General features: G+C 40.2%; 1 long non-coding RNA gene across 1 annotated transcript in view; it reads right to left on the bottom strand.

Annotated features, from left to right (window-relative positions):
* The window catches only part of LOC116449015, a 47,051-nt gene that overhangs the window by 10,889 nt on the left and 10,917 nt on the right, over window positions 1-25,245 (bottom strand). Inside the window, exons 4-16 of the long non-coding RNA XR_004242192.1 lie at window positions 25,125-25,242; window positions 22,731-22,848; window positions 20,980-21,131; window positions 20,316-20,494; window positions 19,366-19,539; window positions 18,533-18,673; window positions 17,148-17,229; window positions 13,149-13,291; window positions 10,389-10,424; window positions 9,432-10,114; window positions 5,242-5,361; window positions 2,257-4,188; window positions 652-732 (exon numbers count right to left, since the gene is read on the bottom strand). This is a non-coding gene — a long non-coding RNA (uncharacterized LOC116449015). The remainder of the gene's footprint in view (window positions 1-651; window positions 733-2,256; window positions 4,189-5,241; window positions 5,362-9,431; window positions 10,115-10,388; window positions 10,425-13,148; window positions 13,292-17,147; window positions 17,230-18,532; window positions 18,674-19,365; window positions 19,540-20,315; window positions 20,495-20,979; window positions 21,132-22,730; window positions 22,849-25,124; window positions 25,243-25,245) is intronic.

Genomic DNA, 25,245 nt, shown 5'->3' with positions numbered 1-25,245 from the left:
CCCCTGATTCTCCTTTTCTCCAGACCAGAGCTACCAGGCTCACTGGTTCACTTGTTAAACACCTCCTTTTTTTGTGGGAATCTAAAGTTCTGTCCGCATTTAAGTACAAAATTTGCCATTGTGAGAACAGAATTGCAAGAAATTTCTCCTGGCTGAATTATAAATGGAGTTAAACCCTGCAATCTCTGTTCAAAAACACTATCAGTGACACTATCACCTTAGTGACTCCCTGATTTGACCCCATCCCTCTTTACCTCAGATTTCACCTGAAATTCCACCTGAAAACATAACTTGGAGTGTAGTAGGAGCTCACAACCATCTATTTGAGCAAAACAGGGATGAGATTTATCCCATGCTGCCATTTCTGCAGAAACTCCTGCCATAAGCAGGTTGCAGGATTAAAACCCCTTCCAGTTTGCAAAGCTTCTCCCTTAAAACCACATTTTCAGCAGTAAATGTGCTCTGATCTCAGCTTAACACACAGAAGCTGTTCTGGAATCAAACTTTCCCGTGTTGTTATTATTACACATTTTTAGGTGTAAAGATGACAAAGCCTCCCCAGGCTACCTTGAACCTCCCCTTCTGCCCTCTGATGCCCTGGGCTGATGTTAGAAAGAGCAAATAGATTGCAACAGAGTGGGATGAACTCACACATTTGGTTTGTTGTTATCTCCAGGCCAGCACAGCTCAGTGTAATTCACCCAATTCTGTAATTTCTGCCCAAGAAACTCCCTGCAATGAGATTACAGGAGAACTGAAGGTCACTTCTGAACTGTGTCATCCAAAGGAAATTCAATGTATACTTGCACTATATTTATCTCCAGTGAATGTCGTGCAACAAATAGGATAAAGCAGAGGTGTGCAGTGGGCAGAGAGATAAAATTGAGAGTGAAGTGTTGGCTTGGGAGGGTTCATGGCAGGGAAAATCTCACCAGGCTATTGTATAAAGGATATTTCTTGAGATTCTAAACTGGTGAACAAGCTGAAGTTTAATGGAAAGGATTAGGTATTAGGCAGATCTGGGATGCTGGGGCTCAGTAAAGTCACCTGAACTCTTCATTTTTTTTAAGAGTCAGTTGTGTTTAAAGTAGATTTTTTTTGTTAGAAAATGAATTGTTGCACATAAACACGTAGGACAAAACTTAGCAAGCAAAAAGAGCTTCCAACCCTACACAAAAGTTACAGGACACTTACTAGAGGCAATGATCTTTTAACTGAGGGCTCCATGTCAGCCTTCCAGGCAGGCAGAGGGTTTAGTGTCCATTGGAGGAAGCAGAGAATTCCAAATACCTCAGCAAATGTCTGCTAAAATCAGGTTTTACCTGGAAATGTGCACTAAATGTGAAATAGCAATGGATTTTCTGTGTAATCAAATTGTGCTCCTATTAATACTTCTCATGAAACACATTTTACATCGAATCCCATTAGCTCTCCTTTTTGCAGTTAATTTTTCCATATAACTCTTCTCCTCCTGTTGCAGAAAAAGCAGGGAACTATCACTGAGTTACAAATTCCATTTTTGTTTCCATCAGCTCATTATATAAATTATTCAGAACTGTTTTATAAAGTGGGGACTTCAGCTTCCTTTACAGAAAGAAGGAGAAAAGACAGTCCTAAAATGACACAAAAAAAAGTAAAAACCCCCCATACATTTGATGCAACTTTAATTATCCTTTCCATTAAACTGCAGCCTGTTCACCAGTTTATGATCTCAAGAAATATTCTTTATACAATAGCTGTTACTCAGAATATTTTATACACTTACCACAATTACCATTCCAAGCCTCCTAACTCTCTCTCCCCAAAAGGAAAGAGGAAAGAAAACAACAAAGGAGCAATTCCCAAGGCACAATATTTCTTGTGGGCTTGAACTCTCAATTTGCATATTCATCTCCAAGAATCAACATCTTCTGCCACCTCCACAGTTATCTTTGACAGCAAAACTTCCTCTGCAAGCCAGAAGCCACCACCTTGCACATTGCCAAATGAGGGATTTTAATCAAGGAATTCCAACTGGTGACATATTTCTTAATTATAAAATATTTCCAGTTCCTGTTTTGAAAATAATCAAAGGAGATTTCTAGTATTTCCATCAAAACCCACACGCTCCTGAGGGCACAGGGAATGTCATATCAAGCACCAGGAAGAGTTTGGGAGCACTTTAACTTTTCTATCAATGTTCATTTGCCGTAGCAAAATTCAAACACTGTGTTAGCAGCCAGCGGTCGTTTGGCAATCCAGGAAAAATTAATTCACCTTTTTTAGATGGAGATCTGCACCATAACAATAAGAATCACAGGTTTTCCTTTTCTTGATTTATTTAAATCAAGTGTCTACCACTTGCTGAAAGGAAACAGGAATAAAAAGGAAGTTGTGATTAATTAGAAAGTTCTTTTGGACTGTTCAAGATCAGAGAGGCTTTGGGGTTTTCCTACTGGGATTACACCAAAGTTTAGTTGTGTTCATAGTCATTGATCTTGATTTTGGGGTCCAGCAGAGAATGACACAGAGATTGAATCTTCCTGCCTTGCCCTGGAGAAGGGGAAGCTGGAAACTTGTTGTAAAGTCACCATAAAGCAGCAAATTCGACAATTCTCAGAAGTTTAGTTAAGAGAGGAAATAGTAGAGCAAAATCAGGGTGGTTTGTTCCAAGAAAACAAATGTCAACAGGAAACTACCAGACAAGATTCTACCAGAAAGACAAATCCTGGAATAAATGCCTGGAACAGGGAAAGATGAGACACACAGGGAAAGATGAGGGAAGACGTTTAAAGGTAAAACAGCAGATAAGATGTATCTGAAGGTCTTTCCTAACTCCATTTCTTGTTGTTTAGTGTAAATTCTACTTTTCAACCATAATTCAACAACACAGGAAGTGTTGTCCACTGTGAGACACAAACCTTGAAGATTAAACTCATTTAACTTCAGTGTAATTACTCACGTAAGGATCAGGTTTGTGCAGAGGGGTCTCCAGATCAGTGCAAGTGTCTGGGGAGCCAGGCAGAGGCTGAAATTCTGGGGCAAAAAAGGGGGCAAAGCAAGAGCTGGAAAAGGAGCGTGACAAGGGTGAAACTTTGGAAGTCAAGAAGTCAGTAAACACCCAGCACACATCAACAGAGTCATCCACATCAGAAGAAAATGTTCTGCCTTCTGAAGATGAGAATGGGAAGTCAAGAAGTCATCATTTTCATCTGGAACATCAAACAACAAACTGATTTTCTTTAGATAAAACCATGTTAACAGCTGGATTATTAATTATGAAGCAGATGTCAGCTGACAGCACATGTCAATAGTGTATTTAGAGAGGATTCCACTGATTGAAAACTAAATGTTTTATCTCCCCAAATAAAAGACACATAAAACAGATTCTAACAGTGTTGCAGGGGAATGAAGCAAGTTTAAAACTCTGTATCTAGAAGTGGGTTTTTATAAGCTCTCATATTAAACTGCTCATAGATACCAGTACAATACTAATAATGGAAACATGCCTGAATCCTTTCAGTCAACATCACTCACTGCTTCGTGGGAATATGATAAAAGCTGTCAACAGAATTATATAAAGGAGTCAGGATTAGTGGTGTCTTTTTGTAAGCTGATAGCAAAGTTCCTACTGAACAAAGTTTTTTCATTTTATTTTCTGTCCATACTTGCTCAACTTTTCAGTAGCATAACAATGGGTGAACATCCAAATTATAATTTTCTCTTTGGTCCTTCCTCCAATAAACATGTTACAGCTTGGTTATTGTTTTCTTAAATATCCTTTTGCTTTGTTTTGCATTTATTGATTTGTTTTTAGGGGATGAATTGTGCTGTTCAGCAAGGCTCAGAGGCTGAAATATTTTATAGCTGTTATTCATTACTCTGAATTTCAATAATCTGCAGCACCTCCTTGTCCTTTAAAATATTGGCAGCATTCTGTGACTTTTATTAAAATATCTGTGGTGCTTCTTTTTAATTTGTCAGACAAGGGATGGCACAGGTGGTAACGCAGAATAGGAGGATTCATCTGAAACAGAAATAACCTCCAAGGATATTACCCTGCTGTCTGTGTTTATTCAAATCCTACTGACTTTTGTGAGAACTCTGAGTGCCAGTCCAGGTTCTTTTCACCTCTCCAGCAGGCAAACAATGATTTTCATCTGCTCTGATAAATTCCCATCATTTTATTCCCAACTCGCTCAGGGATATCTGGAAGAAGTGAAAACACCCACTCAGTTAAAACCTGACTTAATAAATCAGAACATCCCAAATAACCTTGGAAGTTGAAACAGTGCCTATTCCTGTTCCCACCACCAACCCCAACCCAGAGCTGAACAGATACCAGCCAAAGATGGGAACATCTCAGACAGGCCACAGCAGCCTGACCTAAAACAATAATTACTTGTTTGGAAAGCTGAAAAGCCAGCAGAAAGGCAGATTTTTCAGGTACATAAACATGTTCAGATTGACTTGGAAGCATTTGAAGCTGGGACAGAGGAGTCATCATCAGAGTACAAATAAATTAGAGTTCTCAGAATTAATATAAAAGCTCATCTCATCTTGCAGCCTGAGAAAAACTGATCAAATCAAATAATTTACTCAAGGAATAGCAACTGGAGGACAGCTGTCATCTCAATTAAAGGAACTCCTGTTGCCAGTCATGCCACATCACTCCTCTCTCGACCCCAATCCATCCACTTATGCAGTTATGAGTTAGAGACACTCCTTTAAGGTAATTCTGTCTTCTAACCCCATCTCTGCCTTCTGGGAATTTAGTTTTGTCCCATCAAACTCTGTTTCTTGTCTAACCAGCATGTCAGATAACCACTAGCCAAAACCTGGCAATCTTTGAGGAGCCCACAACAATTTGACCCTTTTTATATCTTCTTAATATACATTTGATCTTTACTTTTTTTTTTCTTTAATATAGGAATGAAAATAAATTTCATAAAGGTGCAAAATGAAAGGACATGTTGAGAATTTGAAAAGTTTATCATGTAATAGAGGAATTCTAATAAAGGATTTGCCATGATAATAAATAAAATCCCATTTGATTACACAGCTCTTCTGAAATTATTCAGTCCTTTGTTCACTTTGGTAAATAAATTTTTAGTACCGTAAAAATCATAGAATATCCTGAGGGGGAAGAAACCCACAAGGGTTATTAAAGTCCAAAATTCTTTGTTATCATCAAGAATATGAATATCAGCATTATTCTGAGTGTGGTGGGATACACAATATTTGCAGCATATTTAATCCTACCTGGTTTAGCTCTACATCCTTAAATGAACACATCACAATTTTTGCCAGAGAAAGGTGTGATAGCCTTCCTTGTTAGACTCTTTCCCAAGGATTTCCTCTGGAACGTGGGAACTGTGAAATCTGTTGAAAGGAAAAAGGAAAATATGAAAAAAACTCCTCATTGGGATGATTTAAAACCTTCCCTTCATGAGATGTGTCTGGAACACAGAGATAATGAAGCCACACATCCTGATGAAACATCACAGAAGAGTCAAACATTTTATTGAATGTGAGGAGAGAAATGTGAGATGTTACAGTTTAAAACTCTCCCATATTGCAATTTGTAAGTCTTTATGGCCAAGATTCATGCAAGCCAATTGCTACAATAATCACTTAATTCCTGGCTCCACAGAAATTAACTCCACAATCCAATGGCAGAGAGCAGAATCATTTTAATATTCTTGCAGTTATAGGATAGAGTGTCTTACTTAGATACAGATGCACTTTGAGCTACCTGCTCTTTCAAAATTGGGCTGGAAATTATAATAATTATACTGCACATTACTATTTTTCAACAGTTGGATGTTCTATCCTTATACAGAGATAAAGATATGTTCCAGACAGGGAAATCAACACATCAGAAGTGCATAAAACATAGGATCTCCTTCCAGTTAGGCAGCTAATAAAAGTAGCTTAATAATCCTTTGGAAGAAAAAATATCCTGATAGTTTCTAAAGTTCAAGTTCAAGACTTCATTTATGTACAATATTCTAACCAGGAATAGAAAAGGAAGGGATGTATCCTAGATAAAAATAGAAAGGGATAGGCACAGTCACTGTTTTTTACCTGGTATGCTATGCTAAGACAGAATAGCAAGAACAAAAAAGTTTGATTTTGATTAAAATTTGATTATCTGGTAATTTCTTCAAAAAATGCATTAAAGTTTCTCTCCTCTTTGAAAAAAATTCAAATACTGAGGAGCAGTTTTTAATACCGCACACCATTGTACAATCTCCATAGGAAACATCGTAATATTAAAGGAATTCTGGAGCATTTATTCTGGAGATCATCCTGGATGAGGATAGATTTCCTTTTACTTCCATCACACTTTTAATCTCAATTCTGTCAGACAAGAGGTACCAGCTGTCATCAGCCCTGAAATGACCAACCTCATTTTCAAACACACTGGAAGGTAAAGACTGAGGGCTTTGTAAAAGAGGTGATGTATAAAGAGACTTCAAGAAAGGAAACCATGGTGACTGAAACACAATAAAGAGATATAAAAAAAAAAAGCCAGATAAATAGAAACCACTGAATATTTCCAAAATCTGCTCAGCCCAATCAGAAATGGCTCTTCCCTCACCCAAACCAGCTGCATGATTCAGCCTACGAGAAAACAGAGCCACGAAGGAGCTCGAATAACAACCACTCCTCTTTTGTTCTGCAGGCTCTTTTCAATTCCTCTCCTTAAGTGATCAAATCATGCAGAAGATGCTCCCAGTCAGATCTGTGCTGTTAGCTGGGACCTGCACTAACATTTCAGCTGCTGGCTTGATAAGTACTGCGTGTTCTGCCACCCGCACATTTGACCTTTTGCAACCAAACTAGGCCAGGTTTTAAGCTCAGTAATTTAAGGGTGACATCTTGGACAAGTTCGAGGTGACGTTTGTTGTGAGGCTCTTCCCTTTGAAGATTCATGTGCATAAATTAGGCTGTGCAATTTCTAGCCCCTCAATCAAAAAGCAATTTGTTTTCACGAAGTTGAAATGGATGAGATTTAACTCATTAGGATTTCGACTGATCCTGGTGGCATGTTATGGAACATGAGGGCTCAAGGAAGGGACCTCGATTTTCTGGCCTTAGTCATGACAATAAATTGTGGAACAGAGCTGGTAAAGGTACCAGACTTTTATCTCAAGAGTGTTTTACAAATACAGCAGATCCCTTAGACTGTTTACTAAAATCATAAGAACAATTTACTTTAGTGCCAAACCTACCAGAGCCCCAGCTCTAAATCTGTAGAATTTCTGGTTTGATCAATTTTTGGGAATTTCTTCTCAACATCCATTTAATAATTACAGCCACCTCCTCCTACTGCTCTGTAGCATCCTATTTTTATCACTTGCTTCCCAAGATATTCTTTGCTAGATCCATATAGTTTCTTCTTTTTCCTGTTTACGCTGTTACTTTTTAAAGCATTCCTTGATTTCAGGAATATGTTTCTTCCCTGTTACTGTTCAACAGCTCCAACATTCGCTGATGTTTCACAGCATTTTCCTTATTCTGCTGCTCTGGGCTATTTTCCTGTAGCACAAGTCTCACACTTAAGAAAAAGAAAGTCTTTTTGATTTCAGGCAGGATCAGAGGAAGTGTCCCTCACAGTCCTTAACTGATCATCAGAGCAAAATATTTTGGGATAAAGGTTTCTCTCCAAATAAAAACACTCCAGAATTTCTTGTTGGCTGCATCTCTTCAGAGGCTTTACTGAATTTGTTACAGGTTTGCATTTTGTATTTTCACAAAAAACCAACAGTTTCTGTACCACCATCTTCTGTAAGATCAGTGATCAGGGGTTTGAAATTTGGCTGTTAAACAAAATATGGAAAAGCCTGGCTTGAGACAGAAAGGAAAAAATAAAGATAAAACATCTGATTGCTCTAAAAATTCATTGTTCAGCTCTGTTTACAATGCCCGAGTCAGGTGTTATCAGAATGCTGCTTGTGCCATCTATTTCCAGTGTGTTCAATAGGAAGTTCAGGAGAGTGGAAGTGACATTTGAGCTTTTAATCTCAAAACCCTCAGAAGTTCTTTAAAACTTGACAAATGAGGTTATTACAAAGCAACTTTAATATCAAGCAAGGTTTTCCTCACATTCTTTTTCTCTACACGGTAAGGTTTTTAAACATACTTAAGTTTTTCCAGGCATACAGATGTGAAATGAATTGGGTTTAGAGATATTTTGTGTATTTTTCAACTCTCCATGAGTCCTTGAAGAGTATTTTCCTAAGGAAAAAAAGCTCCAAGAAAAAGCTGTTCAGATGCTAAGTCATCTACTGAAGTTTAAGGAAATAAAAGAAATCATCCTACTGAATGTTTCCTTCAGCTGAAGTAACCTTCATTTTGGAAAGAAAAAGGTTAAACATTGACATACAAGATACTTTTTGGAAGCAAATTAGAAGAACTGGAAAACCACACAAAACAAATCACGGGGGTTTTTAGGGCAGAGAAGTTTTCTGGATCTGTACAGGGTAAAACACATCCTTGTAATGTCAAACTTCCTGTTCCATCCCAGTGGGAATTAGCATTTCATATAGAGATCACGGCCAAGTTAAAGGGGACCCTGAATCCCTACTTGGAGTTTTCTCTCCGAACTGTTTCATGCCCCACAAAGCTTTGACTTCAGGAGGATTCCCTGGGTTTGATTTTTAGCAGGTTTCCAGGCCACAGTTCCCAGCTGAGATGCAGGAAAGCTGGTGGTGTCTTGTTTGCTTGGCTCAGTAGAAACCTCCCTGGCAAGGGAGACGTGGGTAAGGAGCTCACAAATCTCCACCATCAACTCCCCGACTAACAGAGGAAGTGTCATTGTTATGGAAAAGAGGAATAAATCACCCTCCTGCTGAGAACGCATCATTTGCATGGTTTGCCATTTCCATTTGAGTCAGTGTGGTTAAACTCCCCGGTAGGATGGTCAGGGAGTTTTGTCAGGAGCTGCTTTATCTGCCAAAGTCAAAGTCATTATCAACTCTGAAGTCTGTTGCTGCTTGTTGCACCAAGGATTCTATTTCGGATTCCTGACTGAATCCAAACCCTTAGTTAAAAAAAAACCAAAGTGCTCTTGTCTACTCTGGAAAAAATATTCCTTAACTTTTGGAGGACATGCTCTCAAATGGTTGCAATATGAAATAATCCTGGCATAACACATCTGCTTTCCAAAGGATGCCCTGAGTGATCAGATACAAATTATCTGGAGGGATTATTTTGGGAACTGACTTGCCTGAGCTTTTAAAGCAGATGAACTTTTCACACAGGTGTAGTGACTCCGAATTTAACACATTTTAACAATCTTATTTTACCATCAGATTGGCAAAGACATCTTGGGCTTCTCCTGGATTCTACAAGAAACAGATTCAGGAACCTGCGAGACAAAATTATGAATAACAGAGCACAAACACCCTGTTTTCACTCAGGATTTGGAAACTTTGATACTTTACCTTCTCCAGTGTCTCAAATTATTCAGTAGAACAGACTTTGTTGTTCAGCAAACCAGATGGGTCACTCCAATTGCACCTTGGGGATTGGTAGAAGGCAAAGAGCTTTGGCTGATCAAACATGTATTTACACATGACCTGGTACATAGGTTTTACTTATGATAAGTGCAAACTTTTTCCTATGAATTCACCTTGCCCTTAAAATTCAGAAAGATTTCTTTTTCTACTAGGATAATAAAACGGTGTTATCATAGTTTTAATAAAATTCCTTTCTGCCATGGTGAGCAATGAAAAAAGGAACCAGAACCCGTGATGATCAGGTAGATTTTCCTGACATCCTGGTGGGAGTGCACAAAGCCTCCAAACCAGGTTTCTATTTAAAGATAACATTTTTCACCATGGCCAAGCACTGCCAAGTAAATTTTGCAAAATACCCAGGAAATAAAGTGGCACAAGTGGAAAGGCTACGAGGCTCCATAAATCTGGGAGCAGGAGGTGGCTGAAAGGTTTTTCCTTTATATATTTCCTTGGCGCCAATTATTGGCCACCATTAGGGATAAAATGGTGGAGAACTCGTGCCTTTGGTGTGCCCCAGCCCACAGAGCACACAAATAAGGGTAATGTCCACACTGGGGTGAGGCTGAAGGCAGGAGGAGATGGAGATTCTTCTCTTTTATGGCTTTTCACTGTGGAGAGAAGAAAAATGAAATTACTCTTACGAAGGAAATGAGGAAGAATCCTCACAGCACAATGAAATCACAGTGTCTGATTATCTTAAATGAATTGCAGCATGGGAAATTCCATCAAAGCCCTGTATTAGGAATTTTTTAAATATTGCAAATTGCTGCAAATTAATTTCTCCAGTGGCTGCCAAAATCATCCAAACCCATCTAACAGTGCTACAGTTGTAAGAAACTATTTGGAAAAATGTTTTGCTGACTTTAGCTTGTTAACACTCACCAAATCTGATCTGTCAAATTCAAGCTGTTCCAAATACTGGAACAAAGAGATGAGAGAAGAAAGTTATCACAAGATGGAGAAGAGAAACTCAAACCTGGTAAATAATCAAAGAAAGAAAAGTGACTAAAAGTGTGACGTTCTATATTTGTGTTTTTCCTTTTGAGGGATTAGGGCTAAAGGATGAAAATGGTGTGATTTATACCTTATAAAGGGGAAAGAATTTCTCTTTGCTTTATTTAGACAATAAAACCAATAGAAACCAGGAGAGCAATTGATGTCACCAAAAGTTTTTGTCTAGAAAAAGTTGAAAAGGAAGGAGGAGGACTGGCAGGAAACTTTGTTCTTTGAGTTTATGCTCTTTTTAACCAAAGTAGGTTTGCTGATCTTTGTGTGGTTATTTCTGGTGCTGTGAAGTGATTTAAATATGATGGCATTTCTCATCTTTGCAACAGGGGAGGATTCATTTGACAGGTTCAGGACTGGATGTAGATGGATGTATAGGAACTAGACCTATTTTTGTCATAATTCAGAGTATTTGAAGACCCAATTCAGTAGCCCAGAGGAGGTTTAGTGACATTTAAAATCCAATTATCCTCCTAATCCATTGCTCTCATATTTCTGATCAACCTCTACCTTTGTCTTGTCTTTAGCATATATTCAGTCGTAGAAATCCAAGGGTTAATTGACTTCCTTTAATTTGAGTGTGCATAACGTATATATATTTATTTTGCTTCATCTAGTGCATTACTTCTCCTTCAGTTTAATTCACAACTTGAAAATTAGTACTTACTACTTTTATTTACTGTTAACATTGCCAATAAATAATAAATGTTGCTACAGAGTAGAAGTTGTGGCTGCTTTCCACATAGATCACCTTTTTAACTAAAAACAAAGTCTTTGATCTTCCAGTGATATTACAGAGTTGTCACTGAGCTTTTCTAGGCAAGGGCTCTCTGGTTTTCCAAAGAAAAAATTAAATTCTGGATGAAAGTCACTAAAATTTAAAATGAATTGAGAATGCTGCCGTGTTTTCAGTTCTTGACACTAATGATGGCTTTTAAGCAATTGTGCTCCTCACTTAACACCGGGATATTGTGCAAGTCTGTAAGATATTTCATTCCTCCTTAGTTATACTGCAAATGTTTCCTAGCAACATGGTACTGGGAAGCTCCAAATAAAAGATTAAACCTTCCTGGGATCACAGAAATGCTCTCCCAGTGTCTTCCCATCCATGTTCCACAGGCAAAGCAGCAAATTCCAACCTTGATCTTCCCAACTTTGTCCTGTGACAGGGCAGTTTGGAAGATTTTTGTGCAGACCATTGGATGCAACTGATGGATATTTGGGATGGAGCTCCCACAGCCACACAGGATTTGTCTGTAAACTCTCAGCACTGGCTGATCCTCCACTCTGGGCTGGAGTCTCTGTTCCACTGGGTTCATTCTTGGATTTTCCTGGGTGATGGTGGCAGGATTTCAGCACTGCACTTGTACATACTGAATGGATCTGCAGTGTTTGCCATGGTGTCTCTACAGCTGGTTACTCCCTGTCTGCCTTTGGCACAGGAGGCTTTTATTTCCTCACTGATGCTCAACTGCTTGTTTTGATTCCTGGGAACTTGTGTAGCAAACATTGCACTCCCCCACAATCCCGAATAGACTGGGTCTGTATGAGACTGTCTGTGGGATGATATTTACTTTAGAGGTGGTTATAAATAAAAAAGTCAGGTTTTTTTTTTTATTTTCATGATCCATAGATGTATTTAACAGTGTATATTCTGCAGAACAGAATCTCTTAGCTGTAGCTGCTGGCTTGGGATTGCTTTTGCTTTCCTCAAAGGATGCTGCAGGGATCAGACAATTTCACAGCAGTCACTCCACAACCTTAACTCTTTTTACTCTTCTATTATTCTGGTCATTAGGAATATGTGAACTTCATTCCAAACTCTGACTGTATTCAGGAATATGGCAGCAGCAACCCCAAGTCCCTCAAGGTGAGGGAGGAGAGAATAGTTTGGAATTTCCAGCAGCAATTTTTGATTCCAGACAGGAAACTCCGGGCACTCCACTGCTACCTGCAGTTCCTGCCTTCAAGGAGAGGAGGGAGCACAGAAACTTTCAGCTCAGCAACTTCTCATTCTCCAGTTCTGGAAGAGCCAATTTGCTTCTGACGGATGAGCCTAAATGGAGCAGAAGGGGCTGTGCCCTCAGGAAAAGGTCGGGACGTGCAGTCAGTGGGGAAGTCAGCCAGCAGTTCCTGGAGGATCCTGCTGTTCAGTGCTCTTTGCATTACTGGAGCACAAGATTCCCACTTCAGGCAGTTCAAAGACCCTGCTGCACGAAGCCTGAGACAGAGGAAAAACTGGAGAGGTGAAGGAGAGGTGGGAGGAGAGAAAAACTCTTCCCAGAGAACCTCTCCAGGGCCACCCTGATGTGGAACCTGCTGCATAAACTCAGAGCCTTGATCAGAGGAATTCTTGAGTCACAGGAATAGGATGCCATGGGATAAACCAAAATCTCCATTTCTATTGCAGAGCAGAATTCAGTGAAAAAGCAGGAATTTTCACAAGAAGCAGCAGGTTGGAAGACAAACACTTGTCTTAAGTTTATGTCCTGGAAAACTCTGGATAGGGTTTAATGAGCTCCCCTGGCTGCCACAGCTGCACTTCACCAAAGAGATTTTAAGGAAGAGTGGCTGTTACCTCACTTTCTCCCAGTTAAAAAGAATCTGAACAGATTCATCCTATTTCATTGAACCTACCACAGCTTGAAAAGAAAACAGTTGGTCTATGAAAATGTTGATGGATCAGTAGAAAGAACAGAAGACTTTGGAAGTTTCTTGAATTAGCCTTTGAAAAGGCAGCCAATTTTCATCTTCCTTTATCCAGAAACATATGGATGGTTCTGCAAGCAAAAAAAAACCCCAATTAATCTTGGTCTGTTTAGGGTATGAGATCCAAATGGGCTGAGATTGAGTCCTCTGAAATCTGGCTCATCAGGGATGAAACCTGAGGTTTTACTCTTTGGAAAACTTGCCATCTTGGGAGAGCTGGTATATTCCAGGTGTGCTGTTAAAAGGTAGGATGCAGAGAGGTTTTAATCAAACTATGATTCATTAAACAATAATCCTGCAGACTTGTTTTCTGTGTTTGTCATCAAAATTAGAGGCATGGATGGAGGGGGATGTTTGAAGTATTGGTGAGTTTTCTGGTACAAAATTGAGGGGTTTATTTTAATTAAAACCAAAGTTCCTTTTTCATCAGATAAAATTACCTGAAGTGAATTTCTAAAATTCCCATTTTTTTACCTCAACATCCCAAGGCAGGCTTGTTCTGAGGATTGAAATTCATGACAAATGTGGAAATTGGCACTTTAGAGTGTGCCTGAAGCTGATTATCCATAAGATGATGTAGGACCTGCTGTACAAGGACATCACCTCATCACTGGGCTGCAATGGGAAGTTTTACAGCAGTTTGATTTCATGGGAACTTTCATCCCATGTCTCCTGAATATCAAAATACATGTTGGGCTGTAAATAGATCTCAGTTTTGGATGTAAGTATTTAAACCCCTCAAGGCTGAGTTAATAAGTTAGAGAAGCTCATTCAAGGGAGAAGAAAGAGCCTACTTAGGCTGTCAATACAATTCACAAAATGAATTTTTTTGCTCTGTCAAGGGAATGTTGGAGTCAATATCTGCTGCACAGAAAATGTCAAACACTATAGGAGCACAGAGCTGCCTTTCTTGCACCATTGTTTTCAGAAAGGTGGCAACTCTGTTGCTTTTAAAATGACACCCACAGTTTGGAAGTTTGTTTTTTTCTTCTCCCCATTTTTACATTTTCCCCCAGAGCATGGGCACATTGCCAAAAGAGCAAGGGTGTTCTGTGGTTGATATGAAAAAGACTGAAGCACCCAAAAGAAGAAATGACCTGAAAATGCAGGATGAGTTTCCACAGGTAGCAAAGGGCTCGGGCTGCAGCACCACGCCCCTGATTCATGGTACCCTCACGGGGCAGAACGGATGGTGCTGGTGCATTGGAAGGACACTAGTGATGCAGAAATCACACCTGCCTGCAGAGGTGCACACGTCTCTGACTCCTAAACATCACACTTGTCAGGGATGAATGACGGAGAGGAGTTTTAACTGGGAATAAAGCAAGCCAGAGCTGTAATAGGCTCCTGTCCTTGTGGAGGCCTTAAATTCGTCATTTCCTGAGATGACAAAGAGGAGGTGACAGAGATGAGCTGCCTCTCCTAAGCCAGGGCAGAACTGTGCTCTGCTGGACACCTCTGGCAGCTTAGGGAGGAGCACGTTTGTCTGGGATTTTGGAGTCCACAACCCTCTTTGGAAGAAGCTTGGGACAGCCTGAGTGGGATGCAAGCGTGCCTTGGGTGACACAAGCACCTCAGGAAATCTCTCCATGCACTGCAGTGGCACAAAACTGCCTCCAGCTTCAAGATGGAGTAAGAAATGTGTTCTTTCTGCTCTGTACCAAGGTCCCCTGTTTGCAGGAGCTCCTCTTTAGCCCAGCAGCACCTGCAGCTCCAGTGAGGGCCCATCCATGAGCACCAGGCATGGACAGAGCTGTGGAAAGGTCTGGAAAGAGTCAAACACCCAATTTTTGTTGTAATACATTTTCTCTTTCAAACTTCATCCCAGTAATTAGCAAAATCCAGAGTCTTCCCTGTTAGGATATCCTAGATTGGAAGACTGTGTAAGATTTTGGGTAAATCATTTTTACCTCAGAAAGTAACCAGTTGCATGTTCCAAACGCCAGCTGTGGCTTTTGGGAAGGACTGTGGCATTTCTTTCAGAGCTGGATACAGACACTTAATGACAGTTTGTCCTGGGAATAATGGCAGGTCTGTAGATCTGGAGAGCTGGGATCATCTATCACCTTCCTTTAAGGAATTCATTCTTGCTCTTTATGGTACAAAGATTTATCCTGTGCATGTTCAGCACTGTGCTCTTATTTCTGCCCAGTCCTTCCAAGTGCTGCAGAATGTGAATCCTAAAGGCAGTACTTAACATAACTGGAATTAATCCACACTCACACTGGGCTTTTTTCTCCACACTTTCTAGGATTGTGCCATTAGAATTTTTCTTTCTTGGAAATCTGGCCTTAAACTGTCTCCTGGAGTCAGAGAGGATCTGAAAGCCAGTGCAAGACTCTTTTTTCTCAGAAAGACAGTAAATTTCTGACGTTCCTCTCCTGCCTAACTCCTTCCAGTCCATCAGATATCACAAACATTCCTCATGTGCTTTTCTTCATCTTTTCCTCTTCTCTTCCCCACAAAAAGCTGTAAGAGCCAGTCCTGCAGACCAATTATCTGTCTCACTAAATTACACTGATCATTTGGTGCCTGGGTGTGCTCTCGGTTCACAAGGAGTGTGAGGTAATTGGGTTTAATTTAAAGCCAGGACTTTAGGTCAGGCTGCATTACCTCATCCTTGTCTGGAGCAGGACTGTGCACATGAGCTGTTAGTGCAGAGCAGCTGGTGCTGAACACCTGAGCTGAGGTTTAACTCGCCTGCTCCCTGCTCAGAGGCCACAGGATCACTCCATGCCCATCAACGCCTGGTGGCAACAATGCCACTGAATTTTGCACAGTGCCAGGAACAGTCACAGTTTTATCTGACTTCCCCTACCCAGCTCAAGATTTTCCACTATGGCTCATCCACCTCCTTCAGCAAATTTTGCCTGGTCCTTAAGAAAATGAACAAGACCAACAGGGGGGGAAGTCCACCCTCACCTGGCCAGGTAGCAAAAGCAGCTGCAGTTTTCCCATTTGGACAGTAGAAGAGAGAAGAGGAAAATTATTTTTAAACTGGGCTTAGTACACACTTTTTTAAACTTTATTTAAGGTTTTCAGCTTTTGGATCCAGGAGAACAAAATAGGAACCAATATTTTTCATCTTTGCCTTTCTAGGGAGAAGCCTTCAAGGATATGTGAAATTACTGGAATTCTTAGTTCAGCTCAAACTGGTTTGATGCCTGTAACCCCACAGATCACCCTCTCTGGGCAGAACCAGGAGCAAGGATTTCATCAGCCTGGGTGCATTTCATTTTCCTCAGGTGACTCTTGGCTGTCAGTCACTGAGGCACTGCCTCAATCTGGAATTCTTTGATCCAGGCTAAATCCCAGCAAGTAAAATAGCCTTTACAGGAGTCTTCTTCTGTGTGAACAGCAAAATCTTGTGGTTTGGGCTTGAAAAATTCACTGTGAGGTTTGGCATTCTTTGAATACAGCACATCCACAGCTGGATGTTATATCCACAGATAAATGACTTTATTTTCATTTATAATTTCTCTTTTGAGACAGGACTTCAAACTATGGCCCACGGTACTTTTCTTACTGTGACATAATTTATGTGATTCCAGCATTTTACATAAATAAATTGTAAAAATGTTCCTTAAAGCAAGATGCCATATACTGAGATAAGTATATGAGGTCTGAAAGAAATGAAAACTCTGACTTTCAAAGCCATACTCTGGTGGGCTGACATTTAACTTTAATTTTCTGCAAGTCAGTCAAAAATACGGACTCCAGATCCCATGGAAGGCGCAGGCAAGAACTTATGAGAGGGTCAAATAGCAATAGTTGCCAATAGTAAAATTTATATTAATATTTGCCCTCTCCAGCTCCTCCAGGCAAAGATCTCTCCAGTGAAGTCTATTTGAATTATATAGAGAAAGAACATGATTATTACAATCTAGAGAAACAGGTTAACATAAAATCACGAAGAGTTGTACTTACCCAGGAGAGGAGATAATGATCCTTTTCTTAAAAAAATGCCTAAAAACTGCAACTCAGTTTTGAAATATTACAATAACTTCACCTATTTGAAGGAAAAAAAAAAAAAAAAAGGAAGAAATGGTATAAAACTATTAAATTGTGAATTTTGAAACAACAGGGAAAAGCAACAACTTATTCACTCAAAGCCAGATAGAAAAAAAATTAACAAAAAAACCCCAACAACTTCTTACCTTTCAAAAACAGAGCTCTGCCTCCCCAAATGAAGATATCCACAAGCTCCTCTTTCTGCTCCTTCTCTTCCACCTCCCCCAAAGTCCTCAGTGCCACCCTCCCCACCCCCAGCATCTGACACCTGCCTCCTCCCACGCCATCCCCGGCTCCATCCCGCATCCTGCTGCTCCCCTCAGCAGGGCCACGTTCCCTCGGCAGTGCCTGCAAGTCTCTTTCTCTGTAATTAACTTTAGTGCCGGAGGAATCGCCTGGAGCAATTAAAATTAGGAAATCAAACAGAGCAGTCCTCCAGATAACATTTACCAGTCTCCAGCCGAGTGAGAATGTCAATATGGCTTGATGGGGGTTCGTTTGGAGCAGAGGAAATGAGTTGAAAATCACAGAAAACCCCTGATGTTACCACAGCAAAACAATCTCTGAATGCACCCAGCAGAAGCAAATAAATCATGAGACGTGGCCTTTCTAAAGGTCACAAAATAACAAGTGGTTCAAGATTAATTGGTATTGGCACATCTATTGTAAAGAGAGGGGGAAAGTGATCAATGATCAAACGACACAAAGAGTCCCAGAAAATGCATCCATCATAAAATAATGGCAAGGTTGAGGGAGTGACCTCTGGTGTGAGGAGATGAATGCGAGAGTGGGGAGGAAAAGAATTATTGGAAATCGTGGGTTTAGGTTGGAAAATGGTGAGAGGGTTTTCTGGTGAAAATAATATGTAAAAAGAGCTCAGTTCAGTGGAGAGACAGAGTGTTAGTGAAAGGGAAAATGAAAGTTAAAACTTTCAAATCCAACAAACCTGAAGTGTTCAAAAAAACTCCTTTGGAATGCAGGGATAAAGAGAAAATACCAGCTAAGAATCATTATCCAGTGAAGGCAGATTCTGATAGATAAGTGGGATTGATTGTTCACATTTAAAAAAAAAAAAAAAAAAATCAATAAAATGCATTCCCATGGAACTTTGAGAACTTTGGTTTTTGGTTTTTGGTTTTTTGGGGGTTTTTTTTCTGTTTTGCTTTTTATTAATTTTGCATTTAATGACGATCCTTTACAGTGCCAGGGAATGTGAGCCCCTGAGTGGTTGCTGGTGAATCCTTATGGCAGTGAAGTCACAGCTGAATGATAAAATCCCCTGGGATTCCACATTTACTCACACAGAATCCCAGGATGGTTGAAGCTGGGATGGACTCTGGAGGTTCCAGCAGCTCGTGAGGAGATTTCCCTGCAAGTGACACAGTGAAAACTTCTCCAGGCTGAGTTCTGCTCCCAGGTATCCAAGTGAGTAAAACCAAAACCTGTAGGAAACACATTTTGTTGTGAAGAGGGAAATTTGCACTTTAGGAAGTTTTCAAAGGGTGGTCTAAGTTTCTGTACTAAATTCCACCATCCCATAGCACTCACAAATATAACCCTGTCACTCCTGAAGGCATTTTCAGGAACTCCTTATGGGTCTTTAAGCCCTTTGACTGAGTAACTTTTAAAGCAGCCTGAGGTTTTAATCCCACCATTGTAAAAGGAAAGTATATACTTGGAAAATAAATAGATGGAGCTTGGAGCACCATGGTCTAGTGGGAGGTGTCCCTGCAGGATTTGGGATGATCTTTAAGGTCTATTCCACCCCAAACTATTCTGTGATTCTATAATAGCACTATTAGGATACTTATCCCAAATAGGCAGCTAATTCCCTCCTTCAGTCTTAATTAAGTTGAAATAGACATTTTATAAAACACCAAACCAAAAGAAAGTCACAAACCAACCAATCAACCAAGCAAATGAACCAGATAAGAAACCACTTCTGTTGTTTTCTCTGATCACTGAGGAACATTTTCAGAAAATTTAGTCAGAGTGTTAAAAAGCCCAAACACCTGAGATGTGAATGACTGAGTGATATCCCATTCGTGCTTTGATCAATAAACACCTGTGCAACCTTCAGGAAAATCATGACTTGGTTCTGATACCATTTTTGAGGTAAGTTGCTCATACTTACAGAAAACCTGAAGACATCAATGAAAATGTTAAGCTGGGTTTTCCTCACAATGTGTGGAGCTGATGGGGGTGGGAATCTCAGGACAGGCATTTCCAGTTCCTGCAAGGGGCTGCTCAGATAATCACACGGGGCCAGCAGGGGAATTCCTCTTCACTGAGCTATCGGTGTGCACCTCTGAAGCATTGGCACAGTAGGAATTAAAGGAGAGGCAAGATTGTAACATCTTGAATAGAACATTTCATCTCCCTTTGATATCAGCTGCTTTGCCTCAATCTACACCATTCTTCTTCCCAGATCATAATTCACTCCTTCAACACAGAGAGAGACAAGTCTGCTTTGGCCTAATTAATGAAAGAAGAGAATGTTTTTCTATTTACAAGCAAGTGCATTGACCACAAAATATGATTTTTCTGGTGTAAATTCCTGCTCACTTATCACACAACTAACCCACTTCTATCCCGTTTCTTTCATTTCTTTCTTTCATTTGTTTCTCCCTTTCCATGAGGCAGAAGCATTTGCTGCAGTGATCACTGCACAGATTCCAGTCCACACTCTGACCACAGTCAGCGGGAAAAACTTCCTGGAAATTGTAGCATTATGGCTTATTAAAGACTTATTATTAATGATTATTAACATTATTAATCTGAGAAGAACAAGGCTCCACAGTATTTACCTGCCCGATGATTCACAGTGACCACTTTAAAAAGCCAAAAGAAGCTTGTGAAGACAGAAGAGGAAGGAAACACTTTATTTTTACGAAGTTCCAGGTCTTATTTCAAGAGCTACAAAATCTCTGTGCTAACACTGCCTGAGGAGTTTCTCATTTACCATCTCCTCATCCTCTGCACTGAGCAGAGACTGAGGCACCATCTCCTGTGTCTGAGTCAGGAACGTACAAGCACAGGTTAGAAGAGGGGGGTTGTTTTAGAGCCAAAATCTGGTTCACAGACCTTAAATCTCAGTGCAAGTTCTGTCTCAGCTCACACATCACAGCAGTGCAGGCTGGGGTCGCTGCAGGCTCTACACATTTCTTACATGAGCTTGTTCACCCTGCTCCTGGGCAGGAGAAGGCTCTTCCCATCATGAGAACTCCAGAAACCATTCCCAGCGTGAGAACTCCAGAAATCACCTGTGAGAGATGTGGGTGGATTAACGCTGTTCTGATATTAGTAATTATTGATAATAGAAGAATATAAGATAACATGAGCACCTGAAGGGGCTTTCAAGGATGGAGAGGGACTCTTCACAAGGGCATGGAGTGGCAGGAAAAGGGGGAATGGCCATCAGCTGAACTAGGGAAGGTTTAATGGGATATTAGGAAGGAATTCCTCCCTGTGAGGGTGGGCAGGCCCTGGCACAGGGTGCCCAGAGAAGCTGTGGCTGCCCCTGGATCCCTGGAAGTGTCCAAGGCCAGGCTGGACACTGGGGCTTGGAGCAGCCTGGGACAGTGGGAGGTGTCTCTGGAGGTGAAGTGAAATGAGCTTTAATGTCCCTTCCAACCCAAACCATTCCATGATTCTGTCTTTCATTTACAACAATGACTCTTGGTACCCAAAAGTGAATCCCCAGCCCTTCTCTCCTACATGTCAGATTCACCAGAAGAGTCAGATTCACCTGCTCTGAAGTCACTTTGATGTGTACCATGGCACCAGGACTTGGGTGAGGATTAAAGATTGTTTTCAAGAGAGGTTTGGAGGGGCAAAGCTCCAAGATTAATTTCTTTCCAGACAGACACCACCATGACAAGTTTAAGATATTCTCCCTTCCTGCAGGACAAAAATAAACAGGAGGAGAAAAAGCAATAAAATGATTTTTTTTAACCCCAGCTAGTGAGCTGTATTATCCCAGGACAGTTTTAGTGAAGGCTTAAAAAATATACAGAGTTTAAAAATAAACATTTTCCAGCTTTTATTAAGTGAAATTCCCACTTTCAGCTGGGCATCCAATGGAAAAAGATGTAGGGATAAGGATTTGATCCAGGACAATACTTTGAGACACCTTTACAGTCAATGATGTGTAAAGGACACTGAATTTGGTTAATCCCCTTCCCCCATGTGGTGGGAACCATCAACAGAAACATGGGGAAACAGACTCCAGGTGCAGCAGACAGGCTTGGAGTGGATATTAGGAAGAATTTCCTCACTGAAAGGATGGTCAGGCATCAGGACAGGCTGCCCAGGGCAGTGCTGGGGTCACCATCCAGGAGGGGTTTGAAGGACGTGTGGATGCGGCACTTGGGGAGAGGGGTCAGTGCTGAACACGTGGGACTGGGCTGAAGATTGGACTTGAAGGTCTCAAAGGTCTTTTCCAGCCTTAACAATTCCATGATTCTGTATTTTCCTCTTGTTGGTGATGCAGCAGCTGGGTTTAGTGATTTTTGTTTATTTTAGCTTTTTGAGCTTTAAATCCGCTAAAATATTTTTTGCTTTAGTTTGTGAGAGTATTTAGGGGCAGTGCTAAATTCCATACTGGCTTTTTTCTCTTTTTTAGGGTAACTTTCAGACCAAATTCAAGTTTACAGGATCCCTTTAATTATCTCCATACTAACAGGCTGTTACAGTATTAAAACACAAGCACTAAAATCCTACTTGATGCAAGATAATTTTCCTATGCAAATGACTTTGGTTATGAGTAGATAATTTATAATCATAAGTACTAAATTCAAACAAACAAAGCTTGAGCATTCCAGAGTGCAGTGGGGAATGGAGACTGCAAATCATTGTGTGTCTGGCTTATAGGAAAAGGTTGGTCCCTTTATTGCCTTTTCTTTCTGTTTCAGACAGGCTGAAAGCAATTAAAGAGAATTCAGGGTGTAATAAAGGAATCCTACCCTGCTCGTACTTAACAGATATTCTGGAACTGAAGTATTTTTGAACTACAATTTTTATCTTTTATTTTAATTAAACTAGCACAGTTCTGAAAAGAAAATTCCTCTGCTAGGAGGATTGGAATTGTGCATAATGTATAACTGAGTATTGATGTGCTCTTTTTCCAGCTGCGCCTCAAAAAATTGGTTTTTGGTTTTTTGTTTTTTAATTTCACTTCTTAATTTTGTTGCATTCGCAAAAGAATTTGTGGTAAAATCTTTTAATTCTGAGAAATTCAAACTTCACCTCTCAGATGTTCTCACTTGCTGCATTATCCCTTGAAATCCAATCTGTAATTATTTAGTAGGAACGTTACCAGGAGCCACAAAAGCCCTTTTTTTACTGTAAATTATTCAATTGGTAAGGGGATATAAACAGCATTATTTATCATTTGGAGCCTTCTTTGCTGTAATTCAGATTATATTCATCTCAAATGCACTTATCAGTCAAAGGGAAAGCAAGAAAAACCAGGTGTGACCTCTCTTAAATAAATCTTACCTTGTGAGTCTGAGGTCACACTGCTTTGGCTTTTTCACTGTTTTGATTTCCAGCACTTTCCATCATGGGTAGCACTGGTACAAACTCCAAAAATAGGAACCACAGATCGTTTTCATTTCTAGGGAAAAAATAAATCACAGAATGGTTCATAACCCACGATTTCACAGAATGACAGGATGGGTGAGGTTGGAAGGCACCTCTGGATTTCCTCTTGTCCAATCCCCCTGCTCAAAGCTCATTTAACTAAAAACCTCCTTTGCTACAAACTTTATTTTCCTTCTTTCTCCCCCCTTAGTGCAGGACTTGCAGTTGCTCTCTGTGTTTATGCAACACCTTTATCATATCTGAAAATCACTCCAGAAATGTTGATTTATTTCCTCTGGAAGAACAGAAATTCCTGGGCAAGAGGAAACAACCAGCTGTCAATCTTAGGTTTCAGTGTTTCTGTGTAAAAATGACGACTCCACTTCTCTGGGCATGGACCACCTCTGTCCTGTGGTACCCAAAGGATTTCTACCTTTTCAAAACTTACACTAAAAGATAACAACTACGCCTAAACTCGTTCTCCCCATGGTGCTGCTGCTGCTGCCTACAATGCCAACTGAGAAAATAATTTTAAGAAAGAATCAATTAAATATGCAACAAATGGCTCCACATCCAAGAGTCATTTAAAATACTGATGATTGCCAACTGTTACCAATCTTCCCTTAATTTGAAGCAGCTCATCCACAGCCTGGAAACTTGGAGCTGGGAATTTGCAGTGACCAAATATCCATTGCCTTGGAAAGATGTGCTGGGAGTTTACACAAGCAGCAAACAGCCCTCCCTGATTAATATATTGAGACTAAAAACAAAATACTCTGTAAATTACCCACAGGTTCCCAACTCAAATCCATCTGCTTCCTTACGGCTCAAGTGGTGGATAAAAAATGAAATTATTTACTAAATCTAAGAGGAGCCACAGGGCAAGGGATGAAGTTGGTTCATGAATCTGCCCCGTAAAACCGCTTAATTAAAGGTGTACTTGGCCTCCAGATAAATTCTCAATCAAAATATTCTCCAAAAAATGTAAACAAAACCCCCAAAACAAAGCATTTGTGCTCTATTCAAAGTTTTCTTCCAGTAGAAAATGTGTTTAACTCTGACCTGGCTAGAGGTAAATGAGAAATTTGTTAAAAGTTCTGTGATTTTGTGAGAAGTGTCTAAATTTAGTACCAGCTACCACTAATTTTAGGTGGTTTTAGAAGCAATTTTTTATTTCATGGATTAAACATTATCTAAATGAAAATTTAAATAGAGTGGGGGTGTGGGGAAAAGACAGAAAATTACTTTCAAATCATAAATATCTGGTTCCTGACTTTTTGGTGTTCATACAACTGTAGGCTTGGGAAATGGAGAAGAAATGCAAGATATAACTTGAAGTTAATACTAAAAAACCAGCAAATAATCTGTAAAGGGTGGCTAAACAACAGTTTCATCTCTGTGGTGATAGTCAGAATATTTTTCTGAGGCTGTGTGGGTGCCTCAAAGTCTGTGTTTAATATTAATAACCACGTTGTGGTAGGAGCACTGTGGAGAAGGAAATCAAATGGGGGCTGTGTGAGAAAGGTCAGGACAAAACCCAACTACTAAATACAAGAATAGAGTTTAGCAATAAACTCCCTTTCTTTTTCTTGGCTTGAGAGATACTTTTGTAGCTTCTGTTTCAAAGCAAAAGCACAGAGTTGGTGTTAATTCTTCACAGAATCACAAGTAAATGTTGCCTGTGGTGTGGTTTTTCTGCTTCCCCTTCTTTAGAACCACAGCATTCTACTGAATTTACATAATATATGTGTATATTCATATTTCTGCATGTGTTGGCTTCATTTATGCAAAATAAACAACTGAAAATATACTGGTTTCTATTTCACATTACCTGGCATAAGCTGCAAGCCCTAAAAAACTTTTTATGTGCATCAGGACAAAGGCAAATCTTGGCACAAGGCTCACGTGGTGACTCCAATGAGAATCTGTGGGTTTAAAAATCCCAAAGTCTTTTCTTCAGTCAATGCATTTGGGGTGATAATTAGAAAATGAAGGAAAGAAGAGGATTTATTGGGATTTCCACCAGCCCATGTCAGTGTGTGCACTGACACACTCTCAATAATTCAAACTGAAGTTTAACCCTCTGACGTGTGGTGACAATTGGAATTTCCTGGGCCAGCGAGGAGGTGAGTTATGGAAGAGGTGTGTGTGTAAAAGGGCTGTCAGTCTTTTCACCCCAGGCATAGGAATACCCAGCATTTATTTTCACAGAAATCAGGCAGGAGCAATTGTGTGGCCTGTGGGCATCACTTTTCCCACTCCAACAGACTCTGCATTTTTGGGCACTTCCCTGAGATCAGTGTTTTTCACCTGCCCTTTAGCAGAACAGCTGCATCAACATTCCCTCCATCCCTGCAGCTCCACCTTCAGGAGTGTGAAAAAACCATTCCCACCAGAGCAGTCTCTGCAGGTCCTGAATGAGGCAGAACTG

The sequence above is a fragment of the Corvus moneduloides genome, chromosome 10, assembly GCF_009650955.1.
Source record: "Corvus moneduloides isolate bCorMon1 chromosome 10, bCorMon1.pri, whole genome shotgun sequence".
NCBI classification, from domain to species: Eukaryota; Metazoa; Chordata; class Aves; order Passeriformes; family Corvidae; genus Corvus; species Corvus moneduloides.
Note: the sequence above shows the minus strand (reverse complement) of the source record. Positions and strands in the feature narration are given on the sequence as shown.